Source organism: Populus alba, chromosome 15 (assembly GCF_005239225.2).
Source record: "Populus alba chromosome 15, ASM523922v2, whole genome shotgun sequence".
NCBI classification, from domain to species: Eukaryota; Viridiplantae; Streptophyta; class Magnoliopsida; order Malpighiales; family Salicaceae; genus Populus; species Populus alba.
In genome coordinates this window covers 6,954,319-6,975,865 of record NC_133298.1, presented here as the reverse complement: position 1 = coordinate 6,975,865, position 21,547 = coordinate 6,954,319, and positions in this window count along the sequence as shown.

The window sequence follows — 21,547 nt, the reverse complement described above, 5'->3', positions numbered from 1 at the left end:
CCGAAACCAGGGACCAATTTGGAGAAGGCGCAAAGATAGAGGGGGCTGTTTGGAATTGATTCAGGGGCTTAATTGAAGAAATTGGAAGTTTATTGATCAATTAGGGGCTTAATTGTGAAAATCAGAGGCCAAGGACCAAAGTGAAAAACGCGGCCAACTATAGGGGTAGGGACCGAATTTGGCAGGGACGCAATTGAATTTTATTCTTGATTGAAGGACTCGATTGAAGGACTTAATAGAACAAATGATAAATTAAGGAATGATTCAAAAAATGTTCTGGCGCCTTTATTTTAAAATGAAACGGCGCGTTTTATCCAAAACGACGCCGTTTCATGCATAAAAAAAAAACCGAACGGTGCCGTTTTGAACGGCACTGTTCACTTTCTTCTTCCCCCGAACATTACAGCGGGGAAGAAGGAAAAGTTTGTATTTTTTATGTTGTAGGTCCCTCTTGCCACCAACCGACCGAGGCCCCACGCCGGTGGCCCATCGACAGAAGACGCTGGCCGACCACCCGCCGCACTGCCGAAGCCGAGGGAGGCCCGCCTGGACAGCCGCTCCCCGACAGCCGCTCCTCGACCCGCTCCTTGGCTCCAAGGTGAAGCCACGCCCGCCAGTTCTATAAATAGAGAACCGAAGGAACCCGAAAGGAGGATGAAAAAAAAACAGAAGAGGAACCCGAAGAGAAAAAAAAAACAAAGAGAGAGAGAAGGAGAGAGAAACCACCAAACTTAAGAAACAACCACCGAAAACCCAAAACTGAGAAGCTTGGGAAAATTTGAAGCCGATAGGAATCTCAAGAAACCGAAACAGAAGCAACAAACCGGGTGAACGACGACGAACCGTGGGAAAAAGCTGTAGCGCCGCCTGACTCGCCGTCCGTAAGCCACGACTCTGCCACCGCCTCCACCGTAGCACCACCAGCAAGCCACCGTCTCCACCGCACCGGTACACTTCCTTTCCCCCCTGCATTTTTTTAAAACCTGCATCAGTTTTGCCTCCTGCATGCAGAATCATTCTGCATGCAGGAGGCGGGGGGGGAAATAATTCCCCCCCGTCCTTTTTTTTTTATTTATTTCTCTGGGCCAGATGGTGTCTGGCCCAGAACCATGTGGGACGGGCCAGAGGGATCTGGCCCAATCCGGCGGTCTGGGCCGCGTCCGGCCCAGACCGAGGTTAATTAGTTTTTTTGGGCCGAGATCGGCCCAGTACCTGTTGGGCCGAGTTCAGCCCAACAACTTTTGGGGCTGGGTCCGGCCCAGTTTATTTGGGCTGGGTCTGGCCCAGTTTAGTTGGGCCGGCCCAGCCCACTTAATATATATTTATATATTTATTATATTATTATATTATTATATTATATATATTTTAAAAAAAAAATCTGAAAAGTTTTTTTTTTTTTTTTAAATATATTGTTGTTTCCTTTTCATATATATATATATATATATATATATATATATATATTTTTATATACATTGGTTTGTATTTTTATATTGTGGAGATACAAACTCAGTGTTTAAAATACTCGGTTTTCGTCAAAACATCCAGAGTTTCAAAGATAAAAAAATGTCTGTTTGCTTTCAAAAATTCTAAAAAGTATCCTTAAGAATATTGTGGATTTTCCTGCACATTTTGTTTATGATTTTTTTACATTGGTTTGTATTTTTATACCGTGGAGATACAAATTCAGTGTTTAAAATACCCGTTTTCGTCAAAAAAAAATATTTACAAAAAAAAAATGTTTTCTTGCGTGTTGCATACGGCCAATACTCTAACATGTTTTGAATGTTCTTTTTATAAAAAAAAATATGTTGGAAGCTTCGAAAGTGTGTTTTCGCATAGATTTCTTAAACACAAATTATTTTCTTGCATTTTTGGATTTTACAACATGTTTGTAAAAGTCCAAAGGGTATTGGCCAATATTCCAAAAACTATAAAAATCTTATTTTGGGGGGAGAAAATTTATTTATTATTCACCGCTAATGTTTGGATAAAGAAATCCTTAAAAGGATGAATATCCAAAATATTATTGGGAGTAATAAATCCGTACACATTCTTGAAAGAAGCCTTGATTATAATCGAGGACATTTCAAATTTTTTTTGTTTTATTATTCCACGATTTATGAGTCGCAAACTCTTGAAATACTAAGGGAAAAATGAGCTTTCAAAGCACATGGAATCTCCTTAGATTTCTATCCAAAATCAATTGACGGGACTAGAAAATACCAACACCATAGCAATTATAGAGCAAACCAAACACCAAGCAGCTTACCTTAGGTAGGGCGTACTAGGGGTGCTAATACCTTCCCTTTACGCAACCAGTCCCTTGCCTTAGAATCTTTGAAAGACCAGTTAGAGTTCCTAGTGACCAAAATACTAGGTGGCGACTCCAAAGAACCAAATCAGCAAAACAGAACAAAACGAAAGTCGCCAGTCGAATGTCGCAAAACAAAATTTTTTTATTTTCGTTTTTTTTTTTTGGGTGCGACAGGATGACGACTCCACTGGGGACCCTTGGACTAAGCTTGATTTGTTTGTTTGTTTATGTTATGTGTTATTGGTTTTTGTTTTCTGATGCTTTGTTTAAAAGCTTTAGCATATCTTTACATTCTATCATAAATGGCATAGTCATGCATCACTTTATTATTATTATTATGTTTTGGAGGGCACACATATGTAACTTTAAGATTAAGTGGGGGACTAGCAGCTTGCCTTATGACTTGAGTCAAGGTTTAAGTTTGTGTAAACCCCAACTCTTTGCTGAGTGTTTAGACTGATTGTGATTGGTACACGTACCATCCCACTATCTGCTAGACCTCCATATCGCCTTTACGAAGGCTGATCACTGGAACAGCAAGAGACCCTCTTTTAGAGACTCAATAGTAAACCTACCCTATGTCTCACATAGAGGAACTAGAACCTATCTTTAGGGTGTAGGTTCCAATATATCTTTTGCATCAAAACAAGTCTAAACCCCAATGCATTTTGAATTGCAGGACTTGTGAACGAAATGGCCATCATCACTAAATCTTCCATCTTAGAGTATGGAAAAAATTCTGAACTGTCACAATTGACTGAAGGAGACTGCCTTAGAAGCGATGCTAAGAAGATGTCACCAATCAAGAACCTGAATTGCATGTTGAATGAGGTGAACAAGTTAACGACTCATTTTCAGAATGTGGATAAAGATGCATTTTTTAGGAAATACGGACGTTTGATGGAAATTGCAAAGGTAGAAGTTTTAAGCCCAGCTGTGCGAGCTTTAGTTCATTTTTGGGATCCAGACTACCGATGTTTTTCCTTTAGAAGCATAGACTTGTGCCCTACGGTTAAGGAATATGGATTGTTGACCGAGTTTCCCAACGACCTGTATCGGATTTATTCTCCTTTAAAATCCGACAAGATCATCCCTGAACTGTCAAAACTGCTCAAAATCTCCAACTTGGAAAAGTTTCAGGAGAAGAATGGTACCGGTTTGAAATGGAGGATGATAGAATTGGAAAAGAAGTCAGGAGTAGAAAAAGAGAGATTGATTGCCCTAGGTATATTTGGCCTTGTATTGTTCCCAAGTCAGATTGGTTTAGTGAGTTTGGAGGCCACTGTTGCTTACGTGGAGTATGAGAATACACAAATCAATCCAGTGGCTGCTATTTTAGCCGAAAGAATTTTGACACTTAACCATTGTAGGAGGGCCGGAAAAGGAGCAATGAGATGCTGCACGCAACTGTTGTATATTTGGATGGTTAGCCATATCGAGACAAAGAAACCTGTCTTCAATAATTTTTGGTGGTTCACCCAAAAACCCCTCAAGTTAGTAGAAGAAGAGGAATGGGGAGATCTAGACAACCAGGGTTGGGTTGATAAATTAGAAGGTTTACCTAATAGCGAGTTTAAGTGGAGGGCCCCATGGGTAACGACAGTGAAGGTCCTAATGAGTTATGGACAAAGGCGTTGGGTACCATTGGTGGGGATTACGGGTTATGTGAGTTATGCTCCTGCCTTAATGGTAAGACAACTTGGGAGCATGCAGTTCGTTCCCAGGACTATGGGAATCGCTCAATTCTCTGGTTTGTTCAAAGATCCCATGACAGAAGAGGTTTTGGAGATCGTCAAACAAGATTGGAAGCATCTAGTGTTGGTGGAGATAGAAGGTTTGAGAGATCCAAGTGTGAGCGAAGGATATATAAAATGGAGAAACTTAGCCACGCCTTGCGTAGAAGCTAAATCTCCTCAAGATGTAGCGGAGCCTATTAAGAGAAAAAGGGTGAACATTGAAGATGATTCAGCTGCTTCAGCCATGCCTTGTGTAGAAGTCAAATCTTCTCCAACTGTAGAGGAGCCTATCAAGAGAAAGAGGGTTAGTAATGAAGAAGACTTGAGAAGGCAAGTGGAGAAACTACGAATAGAATTGAGCAAGAGCAGAAAAGACAAAGCAATGTTGGAAGAAATGATGCTAGAACAGGATAAACTGAGAACATTTCTAGATGAGCAAATACAGTCTAGAGATGAGAAAATAACAAAGCTGGAGTTAAAGTTGGTTGAGGAGAAGATTGCTAGGGAAGGAAGTGAGAAGGAGCTTAAAGGGTTAAGTTTGGATTGGATGCAAAGTTGCTATGAACTTGAAGCAATGGAGATGGATTTTAGCGATTGCCAAGAAGGTGCAGAATATTACCAAGAAAAATTTGCGCAAGTGCAATTCGAACTGATGGATAGGATTAGGAAGTATGAGGATTTGAATAAGAAATATATGGAGTTGGAAAGCGAAAGGGGAGGATTCGAGGATGTTAAAGCAGAGTTAGCAGTCAAGAAGAATGAGATAAAAGTTATGAGGATAAAGCTTGACAAAGAACGCGAAAAGTCAAAGTATTTAGACGAGAAGCTAGTAGCAATGGAAAAGCACAAAGATCAAATCGACGCCAACAACACTTCTTTGAACAGAACCAGCATGCTGCTCATAGAAAAAATGACCAAAACAAATGAGCAAATGGACGAAGCTGCTGCACATGCTTGAATTGTTAGAATCAATGCGCGGAATGTGGGGGGAGACATCATTCGCTATCGCCGAAGCCTAGCTGAAACTGATGCCTTTCTAGGGAAGATTGAGAACCGTGGCTTTGCTTTCTTACCTTTGGCTAAAGAGTTTAGGGAGGAAAGGGATTAGTATGTTGTATTTCTTTTATTTCTAAATGTATTTTTATCCAAACGTTAATGAAAAGGGCGTTGACCCATCTTCTTATGCAAAAATCTATCTCTTGGTGAACATGATTCAAGCAAACGACTCGAAAGGCAGAACTCCTATCAAAGCAATGTGACAAGAGAATGCGTATAATGTGATGATTGTTATTCGTTCACAAAAAGGCTACATCCATACCCAATAAAGCATGCATTTTTCAATCATGCATCCATCACAATCATACATTTTCTCATACATCTATGCATACATCACCAGATTAAGAAACATAGGTCCCCCTCCTAGAATCCACAACACTCGACAAAGAGCAAGAATGGAAAACGAAGGAAGGTCACAACCAGAATCTCAGTACCAAAGAGAACTTGAAGGAGTTCGGAATGATGTGGCACACTTAACCAGTATGTTAGAGCAAATATTAAGAGCCAGAGATGGAGAGGGAACATCTACTCAACCTAATGAAGCACCAGCAGCAGCTCAAATTCCTGTCGCACCTATAAACATAGGGGCAAATACACCAACTAAGCAGAGTCCTGCTCGGCCCATCCAAATCCCTATTACAATGGATTTAACAAATGAAGATCCACATGACTTTAAATTCTCTAATCATGAAGGAGATGATAGGTGGACTGCACTAGAAGAGAGGCTAAGGGCAATTGAAGGAAATGATTTGTTTGACCCAATTAGGGCCGCTGAAGTATGTTTAGTGCCCAACATCGTTATTCCAAAGAAGTTCAGAGTGCCGGAGTTTGTTAAGTATACTAGGATGGAATGCCCGAAGACCCATCTTCGCTCCTACTATAACAAAATGGCAGAGGTTATCCACGACGATAAAATGTTAATTTACTTCTTCCAGGATAGCCTGACTGGATTAGCCCTCAGTTGGTATATGAGGTTAGACAATATTAGGATCAAGAAGTGGACTGACTTGGCAGATGCTTTCTTAAAGCAATACAAGTTTAATATAAAGATTGCTCCTGATAGGACCAGTCTGATTAGCATGGAGAAAGGAACTCAAGAATTCGTGAGGGCTTATGCTCAAAGGTGGCGTGACCAAGCTATCAATGTGCAACCTCCGCTGATAGAGACAGAAATGGTGACCTTGTTTGCCAATACTTTTAGGGCTCCATACTATGAACACCTTATGGGTAGTTCAGCACAACATTTCTATGATGTCATGCGGATTGCTGAGAGGATTGAACAAGGGATCCGAAGTGGGAGAATTGCAGAACCTCTAGAAAAGAGAGGTTTCATTGGAAAGAAGAAAGAAATTGAGGTGAACAACCTAGAAAGGAGAAGCAAAAACTATCAAATACCTACCCCCCGAGTCACTAGTATTAACTTTTCCAAACCCCCCACTCCAAACCAGCCCAATCAAATAAAATTCCCAGCAAATAACCACAACAATTACCAAAGAAAGGATAAGCAACCATCAGAAGAACAACTACCTCCTTTACCGATAACCTTAAAAGAGTTGTATGCCAAGCTGTTGAGTATTGGGCAGATAGCTCCCCTACCCATACCACCTATGCAGCCACCTTTCCCTGCCTGGTACAACCCCGAGGTGACTTGTGAATACCATGCTGGTCACGCTGGCCATAGCATTGAGGCTTGCTTTGCTTTTAAAAGAAAGGTGTTACAACTGATCAAAGTGGGATGGGTCACTTTTGAGGATGCGCCTAATTAGAATTCAAACCCTTTACCTAAACATGTTGATGGTAGGGGAGAAGTGAATACCATGGAGATTGGTAGCAAAAAGAGGGTGTTGAAAGTGACCATGGCCAAGCTATACTTGATGTTAGTACAGTCGGGACATTTGGAAGAAATGACTGAGTCCTGCACAGGGGAAAGTAACTTTTGCCCTTTCCATAAAAAGAAAGGGCATCACATTGATGAATGTATTGAATTTCATCAAAAAGTTGCAAGAATGCTAACTCTAGGAGAGTTGAGGATTGAGGACGTAAGTGACAATGAAGAGGTAGAGATGATAGAGAATCAAGAGAAATGTAGAATCCAATCAACATCTAATGGTCGCTCAAAACTGGTATTAACTAGGCCCTCATATGCAAGCAAAGTAGACTATGGAGCGATGCCTGGAGATTATGGTTATACCTCGAATATTGAAACTCCTTTGCCGCTGTTCCGAACTTAGATAAGTGGGCTAACTCGGAGTGGTCGTTGTTTCACACCTGAAGAACTAGAAAGACAAAGAAAGGCTAAAGGCAAGGAGGTGCTGGACCTCGATAAAGAGTTTGAGGTGAATAAACCTGTGACTGAGGAAGAAACAAATGAGTTCTTGAAACTGATGAAGCATAGTGAGTACAGTATAATGGATCAGTTGAAGAAGACCCCTGCTAAGATCTCCATCATGTCATTAATACTCAGCTCCGAGCCACATCATAATGCTTTGCAAAAAGTACTGAATGAGGCCTATGTGCCCCAAGATATTGAGCAAAAGACTATGGAGCATCTAGTAGGGAGGATCCATGCTGCCAATTACTTGTATTTCACGGAAGATGAACTTGACGCTGAAGGAACTGGACATAACAAGCCCTTGTATGTCACAGTCTGATGTAAGGATTGTCTCGTCGGCAAGGTTCTCATTGATAACGGCTCGGCCCTGAATGTGTTACCAAGGCATATGCTGGATGAAATGCCGATAGATCCCTCACATATGTAACCCAGTGTGATAACGGCGAGAGGGTATGATGGTTCATCAAGGCCAGTGATAGGGTCAATTGAGGTCGAACTAGCTGTGGGTCCACAAGTCTTTCTAGTAACCCTTCAAGTGATGGATATCCACCCTTCCTATAGCATGCTGTTAGGAAGGCCATGGATACATTCTGCAGGAGCTGTCACCTCTTCGCTACATCAATGTTTAAAGTACATTGCCAACGGTGTCCTGGTTACTGTTAAGGCTGAGGAGACTATATCAATGGTAAGAAATGTGGCGGTTCCATTCATTGAAGTAGAAGATTGTACGGACAGAAACCTTCATGCATTTGAGATTGTGAATACCGAGTGGGTGCCCGAGAACACTGTGTTGAGGAAGCCAGAAATCTCTGAAGCCACTAAAATGACCGCTAAAAGCTTTTTGAAAAACAAGATTCCTTTCCCATACGATATGGAGCAAGGAAGGCTTGAATGGAGGGGTATAATCAAATTGAAAGCTGCAGAACAGAGGTTTGGGCTTGGATATAAGCCCAAGAAAAAGGATTACAAATGAGCTGCTGGTGCAAGAAGGGAGAAGAGAATGGCTAGGATTGAAGGAAGGAAGCTTGTAGAAGAAAACTTAGCCATACCTCCAATCAGGATTTCATTTCCAAAGGCCGCATATGTGATACAACCTGATGGGGGACATGGAAACCTCTTTCAGAAGCTTTCTTCAATGAACATAAACACTCTGGAGGAAAATCAAGTCAAAGACATTGCTGAGAAATTTGAATCCGAAAGGAGGATTGAAGAGCTGCCACAATTAACCATCCACACTTTGGAAGAAGTCACCGTCAAGACTTTTGTTCGGAAGCTAGCCGAAGGGGAGAAGTTCCAGAATTGGGAGACCTAAGAAGCTCCATTGGTTTTTAAAATGTAATCAACAATGATTGTTGGATCATATTTTTATCTATGTTGTTTGCCTTTTTTCTGTTTTGTTTTTATTCATTGACAATCAAGGCTCAAGATGTCAATTGGATTTTATTTTGTTGTGAGCCAATCTTTTATTTTTAATGAGATCATGCATTTTCAAAATTCATCTTGATGTCTTACTATGCATTTACACATCACTTTCCGCTTTCAGGAACCCTGAAAGTGGATCCTCCACAACAACACCTGCACTTTACATTGAGAATGAATGGCCAAAATTTAAAGAATACATAGTGGCTGTAGAAGATGAGGAATGGGAGGAGGAAAACATATGGGAATTCACAAAATTAATAGAACAACACGAACAGGCTTGGAGGCCCGCTAAAGAGGAACTTGAAACCATAAATGTAGGCAATGAAGAAATCAAGCGAGAGCTGAAGATAGGGACTTTGATCACCCCTGAAGCAAAGGAAGAGTTGATTGCACTGCTCAAAGATTATGTGGACGTCTTTGCCTGGTCCTACGAGGATATGCTTGGTTTGGATACGGACATTGTAGTACATAGAATACCACTGATGGAAGGATGCAAGCCGATTAAACAGAAGTTAAGGAGAACTCATCCAGAGGTCTTAATCAAAGTAAAGGCGGAAATTGAAAAACAATGGGACGCTGGTTTTTTGGAAGTAGTGAAGTATCCACAATGGGTGTCAAACATAGTGGTGGTACCCAAAAAGGAAGGTAAAATCAGAGTTTGCGTGGACTTTAGGGACTTAAACCGGGCTAGCCCTAAAGATAATTTCCCTTTACCACACATAGATATGTTAGTTGATAATGCATCACGCAGTTCCACATATTCCTTCATGGATGGGTTTTCAGGCTACAATCAGATAAGAATGGCGCCAGAGGATAGGGAGAAGACAACCTTTGTAACACCATGGGGAACCTTTTGCTACAAAGTCATGCCATTTGGTTTAAAGAATGCTAGGGCCACTTACCAAAGGGCTATGGTGACTTTGTTTCACGACATGATGCACAAAGAGATTGAAGTATACGTGGATGACATGGTTGCTAAATCTAAAGAGGGAGAGAATCATGTCCAAGTATTGAAGAAATTATTTGAAAGATTAAGGAAATATAAGTTGAGGCTTAACCCAACAAAGTGTTCATTCGGGGTGAAATCCGGTAAGTTGTTGGGGTTTGTGGTGAGTGACAAAGGGATAGAAGTGGATCCCGAAAAAGTAAAAGCTATTCAATCTATGCCACCCCCCAAGACTGAGAAGGAGGTGAGAGGTTTCTTAGGAAGGTTGAATTACATCGCTCGGTTTATATCCCATTTAACCGCGACTTGTGACCCGATCTTTTGTTTGTTGAGGAAGAAGAACCCTGGAATATGGAATGAAGAGTGTGATAAAGCTTTTGAGAAAATCAAGCAATACTTGCTAAATCCACCTCTGCTTGTTCCTCCGGTACCAGAAAGGCCTTTGATTTTATACCTAACAGTAACCGAAACAGCAATGGGATGTGTGCTTGGGCAACATGATGAAACCGGAAGGAAGGAAAGGGCCATTTATTACATAAGCAAGAAGTTCACGGAATATGAGTCCATGTATACTGTGATTGAGAAGCTGTGTTGCGCACTAGCATGGACTACAAAGAGATTATGTCAGTATATGTTATATCACACTACATGGTTAATTTCCAAGTTATACCCATTAAGGTACATTTGTGAAAAGCCTTATCTATCTAGCCGAATTGCAAGATGGCAAGTTCTTTTGGCTGAGTATGACATAGTATATATGACAAGGAAAGCCGTGAAAGGGAGTGTTATTGCCGATCACCTGGCTGACCATGCTATGGAAGATTATGAGCCGTTAAACTTTGACTTTCCCGATGAAGATGTGTTTGCAATCGAGGAAGAGAAATCAGATTGGTGGGTTATGTACTTTGATGGTGCTGTAAATGTATGTGGTAACGGAGCGGGTGCAGTGATAATCTCTCCTAATAAGAAGCAGTATCCGGTTTCAGTTAAGCTGCAGTTCGAGTGCACCAACAACACGGCTGAGTATGAAGCTTGCATTCTTGGTTTAGAGGATGCATTAGAGATGAACATAAAAAAGATAGATGTGTATGGAGATTCCATGCTGATTATCTGCCAAGGAAAAGGAGAATGGCAAATCAAAAAAGAGAAGTTAAGGCCTTACCAAGAATACCTGTCTAAGCTGGCTAAAGAATTTGAGGAAATAGAGTTCACCCATCTGGGAAGGGAAGGGAACCAGTTTGCAGATGCTTTGGCCACACTAGCATCTATGGCCAAGATAGACTTTGGGCACAAAGTACAACCTTTACACATCAATATCAGAAATAACCTCGCTCATTGCTGCTCAGTCGAAAGAGAAGTGGATGGAAGCCCGTGGTACTATGATATCAAGAATTTCATCCAAAACCAGGCATATCCCATGGGGGCATCCAAAATCGACAAGAAGACCTTGAGAAGGTTGGCAATGGATTTTTATCTTGATGGGGAGATTTTATATAAGAAATCATCTGACGGGACTTTGTTGAGATGTTTGGATGAATTTGAGGAAAAAAGTACGGTACGGGAAGTCCATGAAGGGATTTGCTCAACTCATGCTAGTGGACATGTGATGGCCAGGAAGATACAAAGAGCCGGGTACTTCTGGATGACGTTAGAGAAGGATTGTATCGATTATGTCCGGAAATGTCATAAGTGCCAAGTATACAGTGACAAAATCAATGCTCCTCCAGCTCCTCTGTTTAATTTAACATCTCCATGGCCCTTCGCGATGTGGGGAATTGATGTGATTGGACCGGTAAACCCAAAAGCCAGCAATGGTCATAGGTTTATTCTAGTGGCTATCGACTATTTCACAAAATGGGTAGAGGTTGGGTCATTTACTCATGTGACGCAAAAAGTAGTGAAGAAATTTATTGAGAGAGATTTGATATGTCGGTATGGTCCACCAGAAAAGATTATAACTGATAATGCCCAGAATTTCAACGGCAAGATGATAATAGAGCTCTGCACTAAATGGAAAATCAAGCATGCCAATTCTTCGCCATATAGACCAAAGATGAATGGTGCGGTGGAAGCTGCTAATAAAAATGTCAAAAAGATTATTCAGAAGATGGTAGTCACCTATAAGGATTGGCACGAGATGTTACCATTTGCCCTTCATGCATATCGCACTGCAGTTCGAACCTTAACAGGAGCTACCCCGTACATGTTGGTATATGGAATGGAGGCGGTGATGCCTTTAGAAGTGGAAATCCCATCATTGAGAGTGATGTTAGACTCTGGGCTAGAAGAGGTAGAATGGGCAAAGGTTAGATATGAACAGTTGAATCTGATCAGTGAAAAGACGATAGCCGCGATCTGTCATCATCAACTCTACCAAAGAAGGATGGCTAAATCATATGACAAGAAGGTTCGACCTCGAGGATTCCACGAAGGAGATCTTGTACTAAAGAAAATATTACCTTTACCTGGAGAAGATCAGAGTAAATGGGCGCCTAACTATGAGGGGCCGTACGTGGTGAGGAAAGCATTCTCAGGAGGAGCTTTGTTACTGTCTAGAATGGATGGAGAAGATCTAGCTAGGCCTGTGAATTCCGACTCTGTAAAGAAATACTACGCTTGATGTATTTCGTAATTTACCAGTCAATAAAATAAATTTCGGCCATGAATTCTCTTTGTAAATAGTCTTTTTATATATATATATATAAATCTCGGCCATGATCTCATAGCATTTGAAATCTTTTGCTTAAAAGAACTTTTTTATGGCATAACTAAGGAGATGACTCCATCAATTGGAGAGAACCAAATTAAATTTGTTTGACATATAGTTGCACATCACACTAGGGGGCAAAAGGTGCACAAAGGGCACATAAGGGTCCATAGTAAACCCAAGCCTAAAAGGGGTATCATAATAAAAACTTCTAAAGATTTGCTAATTGCATTAAAAGTTTCAGTTTTCATGAACAAAACCTTTTTTTCCTTTAGCACAAAACTCAATGGAGCAAGAAAGGGCCCCATAAGGAACCAGAGATCTCTTCACTAAAAGGATATGAAGGATATTTCGGTTCATGAGAAAAGCTTGAAACAAGAGCGAAGAGGTTTACGACGAAAGGGGGACCTATGTTTCCAAGATAGGTAACAAAAACATACATGCATATTAACCATAATACATTGCTTTCAACATTTATCAGATCGGGGTTTCATCACCATTTCTCAGGTAGTACGTTTTCTAACCCTACCTCTTTTCGAGTGCGCTGTATGAGCCCTCATTTCTTGGGTAGTGCGTTTTCTAACCCTACCTCTTTTCGAGTGCGCTGTTTGAGCCCTCACTTCTTGGGTAGTGTGTTTTCTAACCCTACCTCTTTTCGAGTGCGCTGTTTGAGCCCTCACTTCTTAGGTAGTGCGTTTTCTAAACCCTGCATCATTTCAAGTACGCCTTTGAGCCCTTATTTCCATTTGAGTGCGCCTTTGAGCCCTCACTTCTTAGGTAGTGTGTTTTTCTAACCCTACCTCCTTTCAAGTGCGCCTTTGAGCCATTGTCAACATTTTTTCTGGGTAGGTCACCCATCACAATGAGACCATTATTTTTTCTGGGTAGGTCACCCATAAGAATGAGACCATTCTCCATTTTTTTTATCTGGGTAGGTCACCCATAAGAATGAGGCCATTCCTTCCCCTGGGTAGGTCACCCAAATAATTAGACCACTCTTCCTTTTTTCCTTGGGTAGGTCACCCATCACAATGAGACCATTATTTTTTCTGGGTAGGTCACCCATAAGAATGAGACCATTATTTTTTCTGGGTAGGTCACCCATAAGAATGAGACCATTCTCCATTTTTTTTTATCTGGGTAGGTCACCCATAAGAATGAGGCCATTCCTTCCCCTGGGTAGGTCACCCAAAGAATGAGACCACTCTTCCTTGTTTTTCCTTGGGTAGGTCACCCATCACAATGAGACCATATTTTTTCTGGGTAGGTCACCCATAAGAATGAGACCATTCTCCACCTTTTGTTTACCTGGGTAGGTCACCTAAAAGAATGAGGCCATTCCTCCCCCTGGGTAGGTCACCCAAAGAATGAGACCTCTCTTCCTTTTTCCACCTGGGTAGGTCACCCATAAGAATGAGACCATTCTCCATCTTTTTTTTTTATCTGGGTAGGTCACCCATAAGAATGAGGCCATTCTTCCCCTTGGGTAGGTCACCCAAAGAATGAGACCACTCTTTTCCTTTTCCACTCGGGTAGGTCACCCATCATAATAAGACCACACACGCATTTTGTTTTGGTTGTGGAATCGCCAAATGAGATTCCAAGTTTTGAGATCGCCAGAAAGGATCTCGAGATGACTAAGTTTTGGATCATAGTTTTTGGGCTAAGGAGGATTGTTGTAAAAGACAAAGTTTCAGATCAATTAAGCTTCGATCAGATCAGTTTCGAGATTTCTGTTTTGGGTTTATCTTTATAACACTTACTGCGCAAAACCCATGCTCCGTAAGTATTATAAAGAGGGGGCATCTGTTGTAACTCATTTTTGGGTCCCCATGAAAAATAAAACAAATAGCCAAAAGAGTTTAGAAAAAATAACAGGAGGCAGAAGCGCTCAGAAAACAGTCAGAAAATTGGTCAAGGAATTTAAAAATACAAGGATTGAATTTTTGACAGTATATTCTTGAAGGATGAAAGCCCTATTGAGAAGGAAAATTTGAATTTTTAGGAGAAAAGCCCAAATTTGGATGTTTATGGACTTAATTGGATTTTTATTTGAATTTATAGAAGATTTGATTGCAAGAAAAATTGATTTTTAAGTCAATTTGGGCTTTAATTAGAAGAAATTTAAGTTCTGGGGCCAAAATATATTTTTTAGGAATTTATTAGGTCAAATCAGGGGCTTAATTGCATAAATATTGAAGTTTATTGGCCAATTAGGGACTTAATTGTGAAAATCTGAAACCAGGGACCAATTTGGAGAAGGCGCAAAGATAGAGGGGGCTGTTTGGAATTGATTCAGGGGCTTAATTGTAGAAATTGGAAGTTTATTGATCAATTAGGGGCTTAATTGTGAAAATCAGAGGCTAAGGACCAAAGTGAAAAACGCGGCCAACTATAGGGTTAGGGACCGAATTTGGCAGGGACGCAATTGAATTTTATTCTTGATTGAAGGACTCGATTGAAGGACTTAATAGAACAAATGATAAATTAAGGATTGATTCAAAAAATGTTCTGGCGCCTTTATTTTAAAATGAAACCGCGCGTTTTATCCAAAACGACACCGTTTCATGCATAAAAAAAAAAAACCGAACGGTGCCATTTTGAACGGCACTGTTCACTTTCTTCTTCCCCCGAACATTACAGCGGGGAAGAAGGAAAAGTTTGTATTTTTTATGTTGCAGGTCCCTCTTTTCCACCAACCGACCGAGGCCCCACGCCGGTGGCCCACCGACAGAAGACGCTGGCCGACCACCCGCCGCGCTGCCGAAGCCGAGGGAGGCCCGCCTGGACAGCCGATCCTCGACCCACTCCTCGACCCGCTCCTTGGCTCCACGGTGAAGCCACGCCCGCCAGTTCTATAAATAGAGAACCGAAGGAACCCGAAAGGAGGATGAAAAAAAAACAGAAGAGGAACCCGAAGAGAAAAAAAAAAAACGAAGAGAGAGAGAAGGAGAGAGAAACCACCGAACTTAAGAAACAGCCACCGAAAACCCAAAACTGAGAAGCTTGGGAAAATTTGAAGCCGATAGGAATCTCAAGAAACCGAAACAGAAGCAACAAACCGGGTGAACGACGACGAACCGTGGGAAAAGCTGTAGCGCCGCCTGACTCGCCGTCCGTAAGCCACGACGCTGCCACCGCCTCCACTGCAGCACCGCCAGCAAGCCACCGTCTCCACCGCACCGGTACGCTTCCTTTTCCCCCTGCATTTTTTTAAAACCTGCATCAGTTTTGCCTCCTGCATGCAGAATCGTTCTGCATGCAGGAGGCGGGGGGGGGGATAACTCCCCCCCGTGCTTTTTTTTTTATTATTTCTTTGGGCCAGATGGTGTCTGGCCCAGAACCATGTGGGACGGGCCAGAGGGATCTGGCCCAATCCGGCGGTCTGGGTCGCGTCCGGCCCAGACCGAGGTTAATTAGTTTTTTTGGGCCGAGATCGGCCCAGTACCTGTTGGGCCGAGTTCGGCCCAACAACTTTTGGGGCTGGGTCCGGCCTAGTTTAGTTGGGCCGGCCCAGCCCACTTAATATATATATTTATATATTTATTATATTATTATATTATATTATTATATTATATTATGCATGTACATATATTTAAAAAAAAAATCCGAAAAGTTTTTTTTAAAAAAAATATATTGTTGTTTCCTTTTCATATATAAATAACCAAATCAGCAAAACAGAACAAAACGAAAGTCGCCAGTCGAATGTCGCAAAACAAAATTTTTTTATTTTCGTTTTTTTTGGGGTGCGACAACAACCATCATCTCCTTTATCCAAGATAAGTTTAAATTCTACAGATTCAAACAAGATTAAGATAAATAATTTGAAAAGAAACGTTGCAGAATAAACTCCAGCTTTGGTACTAGTAGTAGTAGACGATGATGAAGTTGCCAAGGTAAAGGACGATGTAGCTCCAGCAAACACGTGCACTAACAATACGAACTCATTGGACAAAGAGGACCTGTTATGCACCCAGCTGCAGCTCCTGGTATAAATGGAGGGGGAAAACCAGAAACCGCGAAAACGAACCATTAGTCTTCAATATAAAAAGAAAGGAAAAGATATGTGAATAACCATATTACCTTGCAATCCTTCTATGCAAGAACGTGCTCGTGCAGCCTCTGAAAGGCTCGTTGAAGTCGTGCCTTGCGCAGTCCCATGATTCATCCAAGAACCGGAAATAGGCATGTCTCCAGGAACGTTTTAGCAGTAAAGCACCTGATACTCCCCAAAAGAATACACTAAAACCAATTCCCATAGCAGTACAAAACCATTTCATGAATTCATCAGCAACGACTTCTTTGCCTCGGTTGTCATCATTAGCAGGTGGACTTTGATTCGTCTCATCTCCAGGGCATTTCTGTAAGAGTGGCTTCCCGCACAATGCAAGGTTACCGGTAAATTGTGAAGCATTGTTGCAGGAAGAACCAACGAACTAAAGCAAATGGAGGGAAAGTCGGTTACAACAGCTGGAAATTCTGTTACACCCAACACGCACCGTTTTATTTACATGCATTACACACGCTTCCTGTTTTACGCACCGTTTCAATAACAGACAACACGTGTTAAGTCATTTACACAGCATGCCTATATTAAAGGCAATTGTAACAAGTTACAGTTACGTGAAAAATATATACAATTGAATTCTGTTTCTTCTCTTGCTCTCTAATCTCTTTCTCTGCTTAATTCTGTGATCACTTCCCACTCTTCCTTCATCTTTTCATCAAGCCATTCTGTCAATCCTCCTCCCATCCCTTTACACCTGCACCAAGTGGTATCAGAGCCAACATCTTCGGACCTACACCATGACACATGAAACTAGGTCTCAAGATATTAAAAAACTGGAAGGAACAATAGCAACAGCTAACAAGGAGCAAGATATATGGAATGACAAGATGGTCAGATTGCTAGAACATCAAGGACAGCAGCAGCTGTCTAGCGATACACGCCTAGTAAGATTGGAAGAGCTCATTGCAGGCATTTCTCTTCAGCAGAATACCCTACTCCAGAAACTACAATTACCAGCAGGAGAAACCAGCTCCAACCAGGAGTATCACCACAGCAACCAGGAGGGCGTGTTGTACAAAAATGATTGGCAACAAAGTGGAACTTACAAATTCCATAAACCCAGAAGAGATTTTCCATCCTTTGATGGGGAAGATGTACACAAATGGTTGTACAAGTGTAATCAGTTCTTTGAAATGGAAGAAGTGCCTGAAGCAGAGAAGCTGAAATTGGCATCATACTACTTAGATGGGACGGCCTTATACTGGCACCAGAATTTCATGAGAAGCAAGGGGGGCCAGTTAGTCACATGGAAGGAGTATGTCCAAGGTTTGTGTGGCAGGTTCGGTGGCCATAAAGAACCCTTGGAAGAGCTGAAGGATCTAAAACAAGAGGGTGATTTGGAGACTTATATCAGGAGTTTCGATATCCTGTGGAATAGAGCTGAGATTGATGAAAGGTATGCCTTAATTTTTTTCCTTGGGGGTCTTGAGACAGAAATTAAGAACTTGGTTAAAATGTTTGAGCCCAAGTCCCTTAATCAAGCATATAATTTGTCCCGTTTACAAGAAAACACAAATCTCTACAAAAGTGCACATAAACAGCCAGGCAAACAGACAACTACACCTTTTGGCAGCAATCAAGTTCCCAACCCACAACCTTCTCCCTACAAACCTCATAAATTCAGTGAAGCAAATCCTCAACACATTAGTCTACCAGGGCTACTACCCACTCCTCAAACACCTAATGGAATACAACCAATGAAAAGGCCTACCCGTAATGTTAGAAGCACTGAAATGGAAGACAGAAGGGCAAAGGGCTTGTGTTTTTGGTGTGATGACAAATTCACACCAGGACATAAATGCAGAACACGCAAACTTTATTCCATATGCTTAGTGGGTGATGATGAAGGTGATGCAGATGATGGGGTTGAAGCTGGCCAGGAATCAAGGGAACTGGTAGACACAGAACCCCACATTTCCATGAATGCGTTAGAAGGAATTCCAGGATGCTATACACTTAAGGTAACAGGAAAGGTTGACAAGCTACCAATATTCATATTAATTGACTCGGGAAGCACTCATAATTTCATGAATACTTGGGTTGCTAACAAACTTCAGTGTGTTCTAAGCCCCATCAAACCAGTGACTGTTAAGGCTGCAAATGGGGGAAAAATGTTATGCTCTTTTATTTGCAGAAAGTTCAAATGGAAGATGCAAGGGATCCATTGTGAGGCAGACGTGTTTGTCATGGAATTGGAGGCTTGTGACATGGTCCTAGGAGTCCAGTGGTTAGCTACTCTGGGGGATATTGTATGCAATTACAAAAACATGTGGATGAGTTTTGAATGGCATGGACAACATACCACCTTAAGGGGCGAGGCACCAGTGAAACTGCAATCAATTCAATACGGCCAAATGGGTGGTCTGTTGAGCAACAAGACTAGCATTGCAGGTCTCAATCTCTGCAGCTTGAGGATGGTCCAAGATACCCAGGACAAGGCAACAGCAAAGCCTGCAACAAATCTCAACAAAGAGGAAGAGACAGCATTACAGCAACTACTTCAATTCTATCAGGATATTTTCATTCCTATGACTGGGTTACCTCCCAACCGGCCTCATGATCACACCATCCCCTTAAAAGAAGGAGCTCAACCTGTCAACCTTCGTCCTTACAGGTATTCAAGCTTACAAAAAGATACGGTGGAAGGTTTAATATCAGAAATGTTGGAAGCAGGAACAGTCCAGCCAAGTCACAGCCCTTTTGCCTCACCAGTGGTATTGGTTAAGAAGAAGGATCTCTCCTGGCGATTGTGTATAGACTACAGGGCTCTTAACAGACTGACTATCAAAAACAAATTTCCCATTCCTTTGATCGAAGAGCTACTGGAAGAGTTGACAGGAGCATCAGTTTTTTCCAAGATTGATCTACGTTCGGGCTACCATCAGATTCGAATGCAAGCAGAAGACATCCATAAAACTGCCTTCAGAACACACAATGGCCACTATGAGTTCTTGGTGATGCCTTTTGGCCTTACTAACGCTCCTGCCACCTTTCAAAGCCTAATGAATGAGGTGTTTCGCACTTATTTGAGAAAGTTTGTTCTTGTATTTTTTGACGATATCTTGATCTACAGCTGCTCCTTCAAACAGCATCAAGCTCATCTGCAAACTGTTTTTGAGCTGCTTCGGTCGAACAAGTTGGTGGCCAAAGAAAGTAAGTGTGTTTTTTGTGATAATAGGGTGGAGTACCTAGGCCATATTATCTCTAAGGCTGGTGTAGCAACCGACCCAGAAAAGCTACAGGCCATCAAGAACTGGCCATTACCTCAGAACCTTAAACAACTCAGGGGATTTCTGGGACTCACGGGGTACTACCGCAAGTTTATTAAAGGCTATGGTCTTATCTGTCGCCCCTTAACTAAACTGCTAAAAAAGGATGCAATGGGGTGGGATCAAGAGGCAACGGTGGCCTTTGAAGCTCTCAAGAGGAAGATGATGAGCCCACCAGTCCTAGCACTACCTGATTTAAGCAAGCTTTTTATTGTGGAAACTGACGCCTCAGGGGCTGGCATTGGAGCAGTACTCATGCAGGAGGGTCATCCAATTGCATTCATCAGCAAGGCATTGGGACCAAGACAACAGTCGTTATCTACTTATGAGAGGGAAATGCTAGCTATTCTAATGGCAGTGCACAAATGGAAGCAATACTTGTGGGGTAGGTCCTTCAAAATCAGAACTGATCATGTTAGTTTAAAGTATTTGCTGGATCAAAAATTATCCTTCCCCTCTCAGCATTTATGGCTCACAAAACTATTGGGCTTTGATTACGAAATCGAATTTCGTAGTGGAAGGGAGAATATTGCTGCTGATGCCCTCTCCAGAATAAACAGCAATGAACTCAATGCTCTCACACTGTCCACACTAGAAGCTCCAGTACTGGAAAGCATCAAACAGTCCTGGCAAGAGGATCACAAGCTTCAGACTCTCATTCAAGATATCATAAGGGATCCGGCCACACACCCTCACTATAAATGGAGCAACAACTGCCTCTTCAGGAAGGGAAAATTGGTAGTAGGACACAATACAACTCTTCAACAGCAACTCATCTCCATGTATCATGATACCCCAGTCGGTGGCCATTCAGGTGCTACAGTCACTACAGCAAGGATTGCTGGCCTGCTATATTGGAGGAAGCAACAGAAACAGGTTAGGCAATATGTTAGAGAATGCCCCACCTGCCAACGTTGCAAAACAGAGAACATAGCCATCCCTGGATTATTGCAACCCCTGCCAGTACCAGCAGCACCTTTCACAGACATCAGTATGGATTTCATCACCAGCCTTCCCAAATCAGAAGGCAAGGAGGTTATATTTGTTGTGGTAGACCGGTTCAGCAAATATGCCCATTTTATGGCACTTTCACACCCATACTCAGCCACCACAGTAGCCAAAACCTTCATGGAAACAGTCTACAAACTACATGGAATGCCAGCAACCATAGTAAGTGATCGAGACTCTATTTTCCTTAGTAAATTTTGGACAGAACTGTTTGCCTTACAAGGAGTCAATCTTCATTACTCTACTGCCTACCACCCTCAATCCGACGGCCAGACTGAAGTAGTCAACAGATGCATTGAAGGATATCTCAGATGCATGACAGGAGACAATCCTTCCCAATGGTGCAAATGGTTAGCTTTATGCGAGTGGTGGTATAATACAAACTTCCATACAGCCACAAAGACTACCCCTTACAACATATTATACGGTTTTGATCCACCCATACACATCCCATACTTCCCAAAAGACTCACCCTTAGAAGCTGTTGATCATTACCTCACCACCAGAGAACAACTGCTGCTAACAGTAAAGGCAAACCTTACTAAAGCACAGAACCGCATGAAACAAATGGCTAATAAAAAGAGAAGTGATAGGGTCTTAGATATAGGGGATTCTGTCTACTTAAAATTACAACCTTACAAACAGAAATCCATACTTCACCCGCACCATAAATTAGCTGCCAAATACT